The sequence below is a fragment of the Anastrepha ludens genome, chromosome X (assembly GCF_028408465.1).
Source record: "Anastrepha ludens isolate Willacy chromosome X, idAnaLude1.1, whole genome shotgun sequence".
Classification (NCBI taxonomy): Eukaryota; Metazoa; Arthropoda; class Insecta; order Diptera; family Tephritidae; genus Anastrepha; species Anastrepha ludens.
This window is the reverse complement of record NC_071503.1, coordinates 83243762-83259119: the sequence shown is the minus strand read 5'-3', so window position 1 is coordinate 83259119 and position 15358 is coordinate 83243762. Positions and strand designations below refer to the sequence as shown.

General features: G+C 38.4%; 1 long non-coding RNA gene across 1 annotated transcript; it reads left to right on the top strand.

Annotated features, from left to right (window-relative positions):
• The first annotated feature begins 5146 nt into the window (after positions 1-5146).
• Positions 5147-10023, top strand: LOC128869142 (uncharacterized). The gene is made up of 2 exons (XR_008455205.1): positions 5147-6568; positions 6653-10023. It is a non-coding gene; the product is annotated as an uncharacterized LOC128869142 (long non-coding RNA).
• The last annotated feature ends 5335 nt before the right edge of the window (positions 10024-15358 follow it).

Genomic DNA, 15358 nt, shown 5'->3' with positions numbered 1-15358 from the left:
GGCGAAAATTTTTTCAGGTTCAGTATAATGTCGCATTTCTTGTACTCCTCACTTAAAAGAAAATTTAATATAATGTAACATGCTTTGTCGTAGATATACCTTTGCCCTGTCAGTAAAGTGTTATCACCGGTCGTCTTCGTCTAGCTCATCTAACGGTAGGCCCAAGCAACTAGCTGTTTCGACGGGTTGGGTCGAGAGGGAGAGGGGTGTTAGATGAGTGGGTTTAATAGCGCATATGAAAAGGTGGTTAGTGTCGTGCGGGGTGCCTTCACATACAGGACATATGTTTAGTATGTCGGGATCGGTTCTGGATAAGTAGGAGTTAAACCTGCTACAATATCCAGAACGTAATTGTGCCAACGTTACGCGGGACTTTCGGGGAAGTTGGAGCTCATCGTCTGCGATTGGTGGTGGTTGGACTTCGATAACGGCATTCGGGGGTCGGGGGCTTAAGAAGGTGGTGAGAGTCTCCCGATGAATGTCGTTTATGGCCTGTCTGTACACTGTCCGATCCAGTAACTGTCTGTTTGTTTTGTCTGAGATCTCGTCCGCGTAGTTGAGGAAATGCCTCCTGATTTGCCTGGGAGGTGGCTCAGGCTCCAGCAGGTGTCTGCATGGGTGAGGCCTGCGGTAATACCCTAACAGAAACTGCTTACTGAGCACTTTGTTATGCTCCTTAACAGGCAGCATTTGGGCCTCATTATGTAGATGTTATATGGGTGACATCAGAAGACATCCTGTCTCGGTCTTTAAAGCAGTGTTTTGGCTGGTCTGAAGCTTCGTCCACTGCGAATCACTGGTTCCAGGCGACCAGACAGGCGCAGCGTAGTTAAGAACCAGTCGGCCTATTGTTTTAAAAGTCGACAGCAACATTTCCTTGTCTTTGCCTCAAGTGCTGCCGGCGAGCTCCTTGAGAACCTTGTTGCGATTCTGTACTTTAGTTGCAATAGCGGTTGTATGCGCTGAGAAGGAGAGCAAGCTGTCAAAGGTAACTCCCAATATTTTGGGGTTGCTAACCGTCGGAATTTGTATATCATCGACTTTCCCCTTAAGTTGTAGCCTGGCCTTTGCCCTGGTGGTGAAAAGCCATGTGGATTTAGTGTGGGAGAGTTGTAAATTCCTGGCTGTGAAGAAGCGAGAAAGGCTGGCGAGGTAGTCGTTTACCTTGGAGCATAGGCCATCAATGTCATTGCCCGACGCCATTATCGTGCAGTCGTCGGCGTATGAGACCAGTGAGACTCCCTCTGGTGGCTGGGGGAGTTTCGAGATATAGAAGTTGAAAAAGAAAGGGTGAAAGGACACCACCCTGCGGTACACCTTTCTTTATTTTCCTCTTTTTAGATGTATGGAAAGCCTTTTTAAGATCCAACGCTACTAGGACAGTCCTCTCGCAGGGGCGGTTTTGGTTGAGGCCGCGGTTTACCTGGATGTTAATGACGGTTAGTGCAGTGGTGTTGCTGTGCACTCTTCGAAAACAATGCTGGTGCGAGGCTGGGGTCAGATGTTTCGTAAAGAGTGGGAGTAGGAAAGTCTCAAGAGTCTTCACTACTGGGGAAAGGAGAGTTATCGGGCGATAAGGCTTCCCTTGGTTTCGCGGGTTTCCCAGGCTTCAGTAGTGGGACCACTCTCCCTAATTTCCACTTATCAGGAATGATGAGATTGGCCATAGACAGGTTGAAGACCTTGATGAGATATTCTACTCCCAATGGACACAGCTTTTTCAACATAAGCATGTTCAATCCGTCAGGGCCAATGGCTTTGGATGGTTTCATGTGTTTGATGGCCCCCTGAACCTCGTCGCTGGAGAAAGCAAGCGGCGCACTGTTGTATGTCAGTTTGTGCAGCCGTCTCGTGGCACTGCGTTTGGATCTGTCGGCCGGAGGATGCAGAATAAATTGCCTGCTAAAATAGAATGCGCATCTCTTCGGATCCGACGAAACACGACCGTTAAAGGTGATATCCACCTTGTCATCGTGCTTCGGCGGGTTCGACAGGACCTTACGGTGGACCAGAGCTTGCTCACACCAGAGGTGAAGTTGCAGGACTTCAAATGCTCTTCCCATTTGATCCCCTTGTGTAGGGTTACCAGTAGCCGTATCTCAGAATTGAGATTTTTTATCGCTCGTTCGCCAAAACAGCTGATCCTTCTGCGGGTATGAAGCGAGCAGCTGCAGCTGTGATCGACTTTCGGAATGCGCGTTCGCCTGCGGGCACATCGGTGGGAATGGGGAGAGCGGCGGAGATGTCTTCAGTAAATTCCGCAAATCTGGTCCAATCAGCTTTGTTGAAGTTGATGTATGACCGGTGATCCGCGGAAACAAAGTCGGCAGGTCTCTCGATCGAGATGATAATGGGCAAGTGGTCTGATGCAAACGATAGCATAGGTCGCAAGGTTATGCTATTTATCAGACCTGCGCTAGCAATTGTGATATAAGGCGAGCTGCTTCAATTGCCCACTACCTCGCATCCTTTCTGTGCCGTCCCTGGTGATCAGGGGTGAGCTAGCATGCAGTTTTGTCTCTTGGACCGCAGCTATCTTGATACCATGTCGGCTCATAAAGTCGACTATCTCGTCAATCTTACTCGTAAGTCCGTTGCAGTTGAGTTGTAGAAGTTTAAAACTCCTCCGGAGTGTGATCGTAACTCGGGGGATGAAAGGCGCGTGGTGTTGTCTGCGTTGGTCCTGCTGTGCGTTCCGCAAGAGTTGTTATGGCCTGACGTTGAAAGACGGCCGCGCCTCAGGGTGCGGTTGCGGGTGCAGAGCTCTGCAGCAGGGGTAACGAAGTCGCGTGTCCACCCACGGGTGGTGCGCAGGCCAGACCACCTCCGAAAGTGGCACCAGGCATTGCAAGAATTGCATTGGACTGTTGTCAGGTTCCGATGGACTCTGGTCTGACACACGGAGCAGACTGTGCGGGGGACCAAGAGCTGCTGGTTTGTCCCCGCACTGGGATAGGAGCAGGAGGGTTGTGGGTCGGAAAGGGAGTTGTGTTGCGCATGAGGGCTCCTTACCGTTGAGGTATTCGTGGTGGCGGCAGCTTGAAGTGCCGGCACTGATGACGGTAGCGCCGTTGAGGCAGGGGCCACCTGATGGCGGGAGCAACACGTGGCCCTATGAGTCTTAAGGTCCGAACACGTCTTCGGATGGCACCTTACCGAGGTGGAGTTCAGATTGAGACGTTTGTGGCAGATTCAGCAGTAAAATACCTCTGGTCCAGGGTTGGGTTCGACGCCAGCCCTGAAGAGAAGTATTTGGAGCAAACGTGCTGCAAGGGATTGCTCCTTTGACGAGAGATTTGGGGTGGGATACGGTACACTAGACAGGGCTAGTTTCTGGGGCGGCATTCCTTGGTGGGGAAAAACTGGAGTCATTCCGGCAACGTAGAACCGGCTGCCATGTGCCTCTCGTTCGCTATAGTTGCCAGTCGGTTCGCGAAACTTTGCTATTGCAACAATACGATGGATGGCATATCCGGAGTTGGACTGATAAGGGTTATTTTCTTGAAGCGCCGCCGAAGGCCGCCAAAGAAAATTTCAATTTGACGCAAAAATACCGTGGATGGCATAGCCGGAGTTGGACTAATATGGGTTATTTTTCTAAAGCACGACAGAAGGCCGCCGATTATAGTTCTACGCAAAAATACTGAGGATGGCGTAGTCGAAGAGGGATTGATGAATGTTATTTTTTTTGAAACTCGGCCGAAGGCGTGAGTCTTATAAATTCATTAAATACATAACATATCTAAATACATACACATAGTAAAAAAAGTCTGCGTTCACCTATGCAAATATTCTTTGCATTAGAAAAAGTTCAAAACAATAAATATTTCAGAAATTTTTTTTAATGAGTTTTATTAAGTTCACTTAAACGTAACTATCACACATATTTCGCTACCAATAACAAAATCAAATTTAAAATGAGATCACATAAAATTAAAAAGGCCATTCAAACTAAACGGAAAAAGTTTGCGTTCACTTCAATAATAATAAAATAAAAGGCTTAAGATCATAGAAATGTTTTAAAATTAATAGCTAGTTGGATATCCCCGGCTTTTTATGACTTCTAGGAGGCGTCTTTTCATTGATCCAACTAGGTTGGCTGTTATTTCTGGACTTATGGGTACCCATTCCTCTTTAAGCGCGTTCTTAAGCATTTCCTTGCTAGTTATTGTACGCTCTCGTATTTTTTTTTTTTCTAGAACGTCCCATAAGTGCTCAATGGGGTTAAGGTCAGGTGATTGTGGGGGTGTGCGAAGTTGTTTTGGAACATTATACAACAACCACAACCTAACAATCTCTGCTGTGTGTTTCGGGTCGTTGTCCTGTTGGAAAACAAATCTTTCACCGAGTCCCAGTTTGATTGCACTTTCTCACAAATTCGTTTTTAAAATATCGAGATAATCATGTCTGTTCATTATCGACTCAAAAAACTGCATATTTCCAACGCCCGAACTAGCCATACACCCCCATATCATGGCACCTCCTCCCCCATGCTTTACCGTAGGTACCAGATTTTGCTTTCCAAGTGCCGTTCCGTTTTTCCTCCAAATAATTTTACGACTTTTTATCCCGAAAATGCAAAACTTGCCCTCATCTGAAGAAATCACACTATTCCAAAACTCAGGTGGCTTGTTTACGTATTCCTTGGCGAAAGCCATCCGCTTAAGTCGATTTACTCGCGATATGAAGGGTTTTCTTCGGGCCACTCTGCCGTGAAATCCGATTCTTTTTCGAATTTTTCTTACTGTATCTGGATGTACTTTCTTTTGGTATTTTACTTCTATGTCTTTTGAAATTCGGCTTGCTGTTAGTCGTGGATTAGAATTCACAAGAATAGTTATGTTGCGTTCTTCTCTTTCCGTCAGTTTTTTTGGACGCCCAGAACGAGGCTTAGACTCCAAACAATTCGTTTGCTTGAAGTTGTTTATCACTCTTTGGACCGAGGAGTATTGCCTCCCAGCAATTTTCGCGATTTCCCGATAGCTCATACTATTTTGCCACAAGCTTACAATGATTTTCCTTTCACCAATATCTATTTCTTTTCGCCTTTGGTCCATAGTAACAAAAAATGTATTTCTAATATCAATTTTTCCCTCTTTAGATTTGTTCTTAACCGCGTCAACTACATGAATGATTTAAAATTTAATTTAACGTAATTGCCATGCAAATAATCGTCACTATTCGAAATGAACGCACACTTTTTCTGCTTAGCCTATTTAAGTAACTGTACTACAATCCCGTTATCTGAACACGACGCAGCTCAAACTCCAAAAAATTTTGTTCATAACCTCTATGAATAATTTTCTTTGAAATAAGTGAAAAGAAATAACTGAGAGTTTTAAGATAAACACGTTAAATTATTTTAATACTTTATAACAGTGGGTGAACGCAGACTTTTTCTACCATGTGTATATATATACAGTGCACAGCATAAATCTTGATACCCTACCATTTCTAAGTATGAATTTAAGAAATTTCACACATTATTATAGATTCTGAAAAGCTTTATTAATATATGAATAATACACATTCTACTCTTTCGTAATAAAAAAAGAATCAACTTTGTTGCTGCATCAATAACGGCAAGAAAAATTATAACTGTAAGTAAGAAATTCGTTCAGCGAAAGTGTTCATACGCTCGCACTTTGAAGTAGCCAATGGGCGAAATAATGGTAGTTTTGATTTGCGATGTTTTGAAATAGTATTTGTTGGCAGAAATCGGGAAAACCATCAGAAAGAGTAAAGCAATAGTGCAAAATATAATACAATGATTGAATATAAGCAGAGATCAGGAAGTTAGAAAACAATAGAAAAAATCCCTTCGATAGTGCTCCAAATATAGCTACTGTATTGCAAACATCTCTAGACACCATTGTTTCCTCGGATACAGTGTGAAAGTCAATCGAGGGAAATGGATGTAAGGAATGTATAGCTAGAAAAAAGCTATTTGTGATGCTGATATAAATAAAATGTTCGAATTTGCCAAAACTTATCACCTCATAAAATTTGACTTATGGGACAAAGTAATTTTCTCCGACGAATAGAAATACAATATTTTTGGATATGATAGGCGAGTTAAAGTATGGATAAAGCGAAATGAAGAATTACAAATACAATTAAAACAGAGGTGGAGGCATCATGGTTTGGAGCTACATGTGTTCGCAATCTTGTTTCTATTGTTCAAATAAGAAGTATATGTAAAGAAGTATATTTAAAAATCCTTCAAGAAAACTTGTTACAAAGCGCTGAAAGAACGGGATTGTCTGGTGGAATTTTCTTCCAGCACGACAACGAACGCAAACTGAAACACGTGCCTAATACATAAAGTACCTCATTTGTTATCAACGCCTCCACAGAGCCCAGATATGAACCCCATAGAGCATTTATGGGATCATTTGCAAAAACGATTAAGGAAGCATCACATAAATTCCAAAAATCAACTTAAAAGCTTGCGCCAAGTCGAATGGCAAAATATAAATTCGGACTATACGAAAAACTTCATTCACTCAATGCCTGACCGACTAGAAGAGGTTATTCGATTACGAGGATATCCTACTAGATATTAAATGTAATTTTGCTCAAATTGCCATTAAACTTTTTATATTTAAATACTTTATTGCAAGAACAATTTTTTTACTGTGCGAATTTTCAGATTTTCTATGAATTTTTCATTCTTATTTGAGAAAATATTAAAATCTTCAAAAACGTTCGTGAGTTGAGAACACACATTCACTCTCTGCTGAAGGTTGGCGACGGAAAGTCTATGCGGAAGCCATTTTCCCAGCTTTGAAACCTTTCCCAACTGAACCAGGTGTCTGTGAACTGTTCCATGCAATGAATTTAACCTCTGAGCTATCATATCGACTGCCAAATTTGGCTCAGCTTCCACGAGTTCGAGTAAGGCGTCGGAGTTAAAGACTTCAGGACGATCAGCGCGCGGGGCATCCTCCACGTCGCACAGTGATTCAAGTATATGGGCTAATCGGACAAAAATCACTACTCCTGTATTCAGGGGCGGATCGTGACATTGTGGGGCCCTGGGCTAATGTTACTCGGGGGCCCTGTTTTCTATGGTAATGCAGTATATAGTTATCAGAAAAAAAATCATCTTATAAAAACATTTATTTATCAAAACAAATATGACAATAAAGAATATTAAATTACAAATCAATCTTTCTGCATTTTCGTGCAGCGAATTCCATTATTTGCTCATCAACTGCTAAATCCTTTGTTAGATCACAATTTATCGAAAGAAGAGATAAATGATTAAGTCGATCGTTCGACATTGTTGTCCTATACTTATTTTCAATATATGACATCCTGGAGAAAGAGCGCTCCGCTTCGCAGCTGGTGATGGGCAACGTCAAAAAAAATTTTAAGATGGTGTAACAATTAGGAAATACACCAACAAGATCCCTTTCATAGATAAGCTTATAAATTTCACTGCAAGAGGTGTATCAGTCTGATTTATATTGTAGTAAGTATAATTTTAATTGAATGCATTAATTTACTAAATTTTCATCTACGTCATCTGAATAATATTTTACAATATTGCGTACACTTTCCAGATCCACACTTTCCTGGTTTTTATTCTGCAAATCCATTAAAAAATTAAATTTTTTGCTGGTAGTCTCATAGACTTGACCCCTTTCATTTAAATCCATAATCAGCTTATCCAATGCAACGTTTAGCGTGTCTCTCTTAAATTTTTCTGCGCCGCACACTGAGACTTTAGCAGTAGACTTATCGGCAAATTTTGAAGTAATTTGTTTCTTGTAATCGTCGCTGTAATTTGTTTCCACACTAGTACTTAATTTTTTAGCTTTCCCTTCGTACTCTTTTAGCTTCTGATCAGAATGCTGTCGTATGTTGTACACGAACTCTTTTAACGAAACAATTAATTTAGTGCATTTGCAAATATTTATTTACTACATGAAACCTCTCCAAATTTTTTTCGCAAAATGTGATCAAAATTGCAAATGAGAGTTTCGCCAGTTTATTAAATAAACTTCGTGCCTCTTTTCTGAAATCAGCTTTCTCATCCTCATTTTCGCTAAAAGTTCTTAAAATTTTCATAATTTCAGAATAATGATTTTTTAAAGCTTTGACAGCCTCATAATGACAAGACCATCTGGTTTGGCTTAAACTTTTTAACGTAAATTTTAGTTGCATTTGGACACCTTTGTACTGACCCGACATATCTGTTTTTGATAAGTACGATATTGTTGGTTTCGGTAACTGTAATTTTCGTTTTTCTGCTCCACTTTTATATTTTCTTGTAGACATTGATTTGATTTTGGTATTCTAGAAATAATCAAAGAACAGAATTAACCTATAATCGTTGAGGTAATCTAATAGGTACTAATATTTTGTACAAGTAACGCAATTTATTAGAAAAAACATGCGAATAAATTTTTGAGTGGATGAACCCGACCGCTGGATGAGGAATAATTTTCTTAACAACTCCTGTCGATTTGTTTGGTTGAAGCCACCGGTAAACTTAATTTGTTTCACAAATCATAAATCGCTAGCCTCTACAGATTTTTGGATTTTTTTCATGTAGAGTTGGCCATAATTCGAATTCCCAACCACCCTTACAGAAATTACAGAGAACATTTATAACTACATTTACTTATGAAGTTGATGCAATTGCCTTTGCTTTGTTCTGAATATTCCATGGAGCTTCACCGTCTCTTTTCAAAATTCGAGACGTATTATCGCACCAACACTTTTTTATGCACTACACTTTTTTTAAGATATATAGTAACTTTATTAGCAGCACACAGCCAGTTTTTGTTTATTTTTGCACTTCGAAGACAAGCATGAACTAAATTCTTGATCTACGGGGAGTCCCCAAAATATACGCAATACACACGCACGCTATAAAATACACCGTCTATAGACAAACGAAGTGGCAGGTGAATTACCGATTCGTTTCATGGGCGCGCACACGAGTTGATCGATTTTAGTTGCCAAACTTACGATTTTTTTTTTCGTTGCAAGTAACGTTCGCACACGTGTGCAAACAAAAGAACATATATAAAGTCAAGTATCAATGTTTATGTCAGCGCAGGATAAGCACTGTCAAAAAGTGTGAGTACCTAATTAGTTGGCACTTAACCGTTTAAACGGTTCTGGCCGTCTAGTGTTTTTAGTAGAAAACTAATGTGAGTGTGGTAGTAAAATATCAGTGCGTCTTGTAGGGCATTCGTATTTTATTTTTATTGGTGGCTGGGGGCCCTTTGCAACCACGGGGCCCTGGGCTGAAGCCCAAAAAGCCATTAGGTAGATCCGCCACTGCCTGTATTACTTTACCGATTTTAATTTAATAAAAGCAGTTGTGTAGCTCATGTATAGAGTTACAACTGTAGCATGAAAAAAAAGTTCTGGGCTAAGTTAGGAGGCAGGAAGTATAAACGAAAAATTTTAGAATATTAAACATTGAACTTTTAATAATATTAATTTATTTAAAACAATAATTTTTGCTATACATTTCAAAAAATCAAAATTATGTTTCCTCTTTAATTAGCTAGGAATATTTTTAACGCATTCACCAACTTTATATAATAAACTTTAAATAATAAAAGAAAAAATAATATTTTTCAGTAGTACAAAAAAATATACTTAACATAGGAAAGGAAGAAAAAGAAAATTATTTATTGCAGTTAGTCACTATCTGAAATATTTTCTAAATCAAATTGATTTACATTTTCCTCTAAAATATAGGTTTTAATATCCGAAGAATTAAAAAAATGCGAAGTGGTAGTCTTTCTCAGAGAAGATATAAAGGGGTCTGATGTTACTAGTAAATATGTCATAATATCTTTATTAGTGTTTATTCTAGAATTTTTTCGTGTATGATAAAGACGACTATTTCGTACCTCCTTATGCCTAGCTTCAAGTGCGTCTTCTGCCAGTTGCCCTATTGGTAAATCAAAATGTTTAATGATCTCTTCGCCATGAACTAATAATTTATGGACACTGGAAGGCATATAAAACCAGTCATATAATTCAATGTAAAGCTCTCTGGTATTATTTAAAAGTTCTCGAAAATTGTCGATGTTAATTTGCTTTCCAGAAGACACAACACGTAATATTTGAGAAAATTTAAAAATCAAATTCTCATCAATGCCCGTTATTTCAGAGCTTATTTTGGGATTTTGAAAAAACCTTCTTGCCGTATTCCCATCATTAGTGGACCCGTAACCTGGCTTAGGTTTATCCACAACTAAGCCTAATTTTCTTTTAAAGTCGTCTTGAATTTTTTTCTTTTGAATATTAAATAACGCTTTTTTTTCTGTGCCTTTTACTTGCCAGCTTCTAAAAGGAAGCCTATAAGCAATATGTAATAAACATTCGAAGCTACGGATCCACGAATGAAGAGATGACATCCCAAAATTAAAATTTTCGATTTTAACTGGTTGGTTAAGAACTTCTTTTGTATTCATTTGTTTTGGTGTAGCTCCACAAATGAAGCAAGTTTGAGTAGAATTAGTCTCTGATAAGGTATTAATGCAACTTCCATCAAGCAATGTAAAGTGAAATTTAAAATTTACAGTGTAATTTTTGTTTTGAAAATGTATAGTTATAGGTTTTAAATCGTTTATTTCTTGCTGCAGTCTCAAGCCTTCTGTTTTAACTAAATCGGAATTTTCTTTAACAAAAATAAATTTGATTGGTCGACAGAAAAATGTTGACGAAGAGCGAGGATTATTCCAAAAAATATAACCTTTTTCATCTGACAAGTTAAGGGGTGACATAGCAACTAAAAATAAATATTCGTCAGTCATTTCTGTGGAGCTAAATACTTGTTTGTAGGTGTTATGCCCAGAGCTTCCATCGAATCCGTATTTACATGTCAGAGTTAAAGTTTCACTTTTTATATATTCTTTGTCTAATATTGATTTTAAAATGCTTTTTAATGTATAATCAAGAAGTTGTTGTAGATTTATTTCAGATCCTTGTTCTGTGGTTATAATATCTTTTGGTAATAAACTGTCTCGAAACTGTCGCAGTTTATAGATGCTAGGTAAAAATTCTGAATGCACACTATTAATAATTGATCTAAGTAAGTTATATTTTCTCTGAGAAAGTTCTAACTGAAGATAAAGCGCTAAAGTTTCCTGTAAAGTCAATGAATGTTTTTTGAATTCCTTAAACTCAACCTGACTATTACTATTTTTAGATAATTCTTTTACCGCAAAAGAAAGCTCCTCCAAGGTGTATTTTGAGACCAGTTCTTCAATTCGCCTCTTTTTAGTCTTCTCACTTGACTCCCCAAAAGCTACATATGGTCTTCCACGAGAAGTGCTTTATTCAGCAAAAGTGTTACCTGGAACAGCTGGTTTTCTTAAAATAGCTTTTAGTGATGAGGTCATATATATTTCAGAGTTCAGCCATTTGCTTTCTTTGGCTAAAAACTGTTATTTTCTGCGAAAATTTGTTTGCCATTTAATATTTATTTCTCCACAAAAAATGCCAACAGATTTTTCAAATTCCCGCTTAGTTGCTTTCGTGACAGTCTGAAGTCTCATTAGGTTTAGAACCTTTTCAACTAACTTATTTTTCCTTTGTTTTTTGGGCAATGAAATCCATGTATCCACCAAATCTTTATTTTTTATATTTGACAAAGTACCTACAAAATAAAAATTCGGAATAAAGTACAACTTTGCGCAAAAAAAGACCTATACCTTTAAAAACAGAACAGTTTAAAATATCAAATAACAACAAATTTGGAAAGGCACCTTTTGGGACCTTTTACCAAAAATAGAGTTTTCTAAAAATAATGACTACTTTACAAAAAAAATTAAGAAAAATACCAAACATATATTAAAATATTTACATACCTTGCTGAATATTTGCCATAATAAACGAGTCAAACTAATAGGACTATGAATAAGTTCGTTACGGTTTTACAACAGATGGCGTAACTTGATTATTATTCCATCGATCCACATTTCCAAACATTCATTGGAGAGCTACTGTCGTAAGGCACAAACGTCAGTATAAGTTTTTTATTTGAAGCGTAAACAACAATATTTTTACCACACTTGAAAATGTCGAATTTCGTGCCAAATAATGTGTTTTTGCGGGGAATTCTTCTTCATTATTTTAATATGAAGAAAAAAGCAGCCGAAAGTCATCGTATCTTGGTGGAAGTTTATGGTGAGCATGCTCTATCTGAGCGAACGTGCCAGAAGTGGTTTGCACGCTTTAAAAGTGGTGATTTTGGCTTGGAAGACGAAGAACGCGAGGGTGCGCCGCCAAAGTTCATGGATACCGAATTGGAGGAATTGCTCGATCAAGATCCGGCTCAAACGCAAGAAGAGGTTGCAAAAACTTTGGGAGTTGATCAATCAACCATTTCCAAACGTTTAAAAGCCATGGGAATGATCCGAAAGGTAGGCCATTGGGTGCCGTATGAATTGAAGCCAAGAGACGTTGAACGCCGTTTTATGGCATGCGAACAACTGCTTCAACGGCACAAAAGAAAGGGTTTTTTGCATCGAATTGTGACTGGCGATGAAAAGTGGGTCCATTACGACAATCCAAAACGTCGGGCAACGTATGGATACCCTGGCCATGCTTCAACATCGACGTCGGCGCAGAATATTCATGGCCTGAAGGTTATGCTGTGTATCTGGTGGGACCAGCTGGGTGTTGTGTATTATGAGCTACTGAAACCGAATGAAACGATTACGGGGGATGTCTACCGACGACAATTGATGCGTTTGAGCCGAGCACTGCGAGAAAAACGGCCGCAATACGCCGATTGACACGACAAAGTTATTTTGCAACATGACAATGCTCGGCCACATGTTGCACAAGTGGTCAAAACATACTTAGAAACGCTCAAATGGGATGTCCTACCCCACCCGCCGTATAGTCCAGACCTTGCGCCATCCGATTACTATCTCTTCCGATCGATGCAACATGGCCTGGCTGACCAGCACTTCCGTAATTACGATGAAGTCAAAAAATGGATCGATTCGTGGATTGCGGCAAAACCGACCGAATTTTTCACAAAGGGAATCCGTGAATTGCCAGAAAGATGGGAAAAAGTAGTAGTAAGCGATGGACAATATTTTGAATATTAAATTTGTAACCATTTTACGTCAATAAAGTTTCAAATTTCGAAAAAAAACCGCACGAACTTATTCATAGTCCTATTATAAAATATCGAAACGTTCAGAACGAACTACCATACAATAATAAATGTTGATCAAATCTAAAAGAAACAAAATAGGATTTTATTTAGGTAGACTTTATCATAGTTTTACTGATAAGGAAACAAAAAATAAAAACAAACTTAAGGTGATTTTATTTGAGCAATATAATGAAGATTTTATTTCCATTTCAGTTTTTCTAAAATATTGCTTTTAATTTTTTGATTTTTGTCCATTGTTTAAATCACTGTGCGTCGCAGTTACCACTTCGGAATTTTGAAAACCACTTTTGCGCATTCCTTACATTCACGGTATCCTCTCCGTGAACAGTGTTTATTTCTGCAGCAGCAGTTGTTGCATTTTTACCACTTTTATAAAAAAAAAATACGAAATATGCCTCTTATACGCGTTGGAAGATTCAATTTTATTTTTTAACAACACGTGCTTCTATCCGCGATTAAAATCACTTGTTGAATGCACAATATATCAAAGAAAATATAAATAGTTCCGTTATACTCCGCGAATAATTTTTTGTATGCAAAAATCGTACAAAAGTGCAATTATGGGTAAAATATGCACGAACTTATGGACTGACCTGATATATATATTTGTTGGCTATGAGAATTACCGGTAGTCTAAACACGCTATAGCTATGTTAAGGAATACTAGAAAGAGTGGCATTATCAAACAATTAGATAATGCCTCTTCTATTCGCCACTTCTCCGCTCGCTATCTCTATGCTTTATTAACTTGAAGAATTTCCATGCGAAAGCAATAGCAAAGTAATCGGGTAAGATTCGCCGCTAGCGAATGCGGTTATACCTCATTAAATTAGTATAACTCACTATCTTACAAACACATGTAATTTATAACAGCTCTATGCCAGCATTACCAAGATTTGTCCATTTATACCAATTGCCTTATCTATTCGCCAGTTTCTATGGCTTGACGAAAAGAAGAGGCCTATTGTATGCATTTGTATTAATATTATATTTAAGCTATATTTATTTACCAATTTTTGGTAAAAATGGTTGATATATATGATTTTTTAAGAGCTACAGGAAAATGCATGAAATTTTTATTTAAATCGATAGTATAATCCATATAATTTAAAGTTTGAAGATTATTTCATGCAAATGTTGACCGCGACTGCGCTTCAAATGGTCCATCCGCCTAATCCAATTTTGGTATAATCTTTCCAATGTTTCGGCCGGTATCTCACATATAAATGTTTTAATGTTGTCTTCCAATGCGTTAATTGAAGCAGGCTTGTCTGAATAGACATGAGCTTTAACATAGCTCCACAAAAAATAATTTAAAGGCGTTATATCCCAATTGACAGGTCCCGAATGTGAAATAAAATGTTCACCGAACTCGCCTCTCAACAAGTCTATTATTACGCGTGCTGTGTGGTATGTGGCACCGTCTTGCTGAAACCACATGTCATGCAAGTCAAGCTCTTGCATTTTGGGCAAAAAAAAGTTGGATATCATTTCACGGTAGCGCTCACCATTCACTGTTACGTTACGATTCGCAGCATCTTTGAAGAAGTACGGTCCAATGATACCTCCAGCCCATAAACCGAACCAAACTGTGATCTTTTCTGGAAACATTGGTAGCTCTTGCAATTCTTCTGGCTGATCTTCACTCCAAAATCGACAATTCTCCTTACTTACGTACCCATTGATCCAAAAATGAGCTTCGTCGCTTTTTCGACTTTAAACTTTCCTAACAGAACACGCATTTTTATAATAAAATTCAATGATTTGCAAGCGTTGTTCGTTTGTGAGACGACTCATGGTTAAATTATCGACCAAACTGAAGATGTTTGACAGTGAAACAAAACTCGAAACGTGCATCAGCTGTTTAAACCAACTGTTTAAAAAGATAATAGCTAAAAAATCACCCGTTATGTATATTACAATGTGCAAATAGAAAGTGAGTGTATTGACTTTCGTGTATTTAATGATTGAACGGTGAAAAAATCACTCCGCTCTTTGAGATTATTAGTACTAGGATCAATACGCATTGATCCATTTTTTCATGAAAAGGTGGTGTTGGTAGATACCATAAATAAGAACAAAGTTCGTAAGCAGAGACGTTCACTGAAATAATGTTTGTAAATCTGCAGCATTTTTGTTCTCGTTTAAAATTTAGTAATATGTTTGAAAACATAAATATAGTTTTATGTG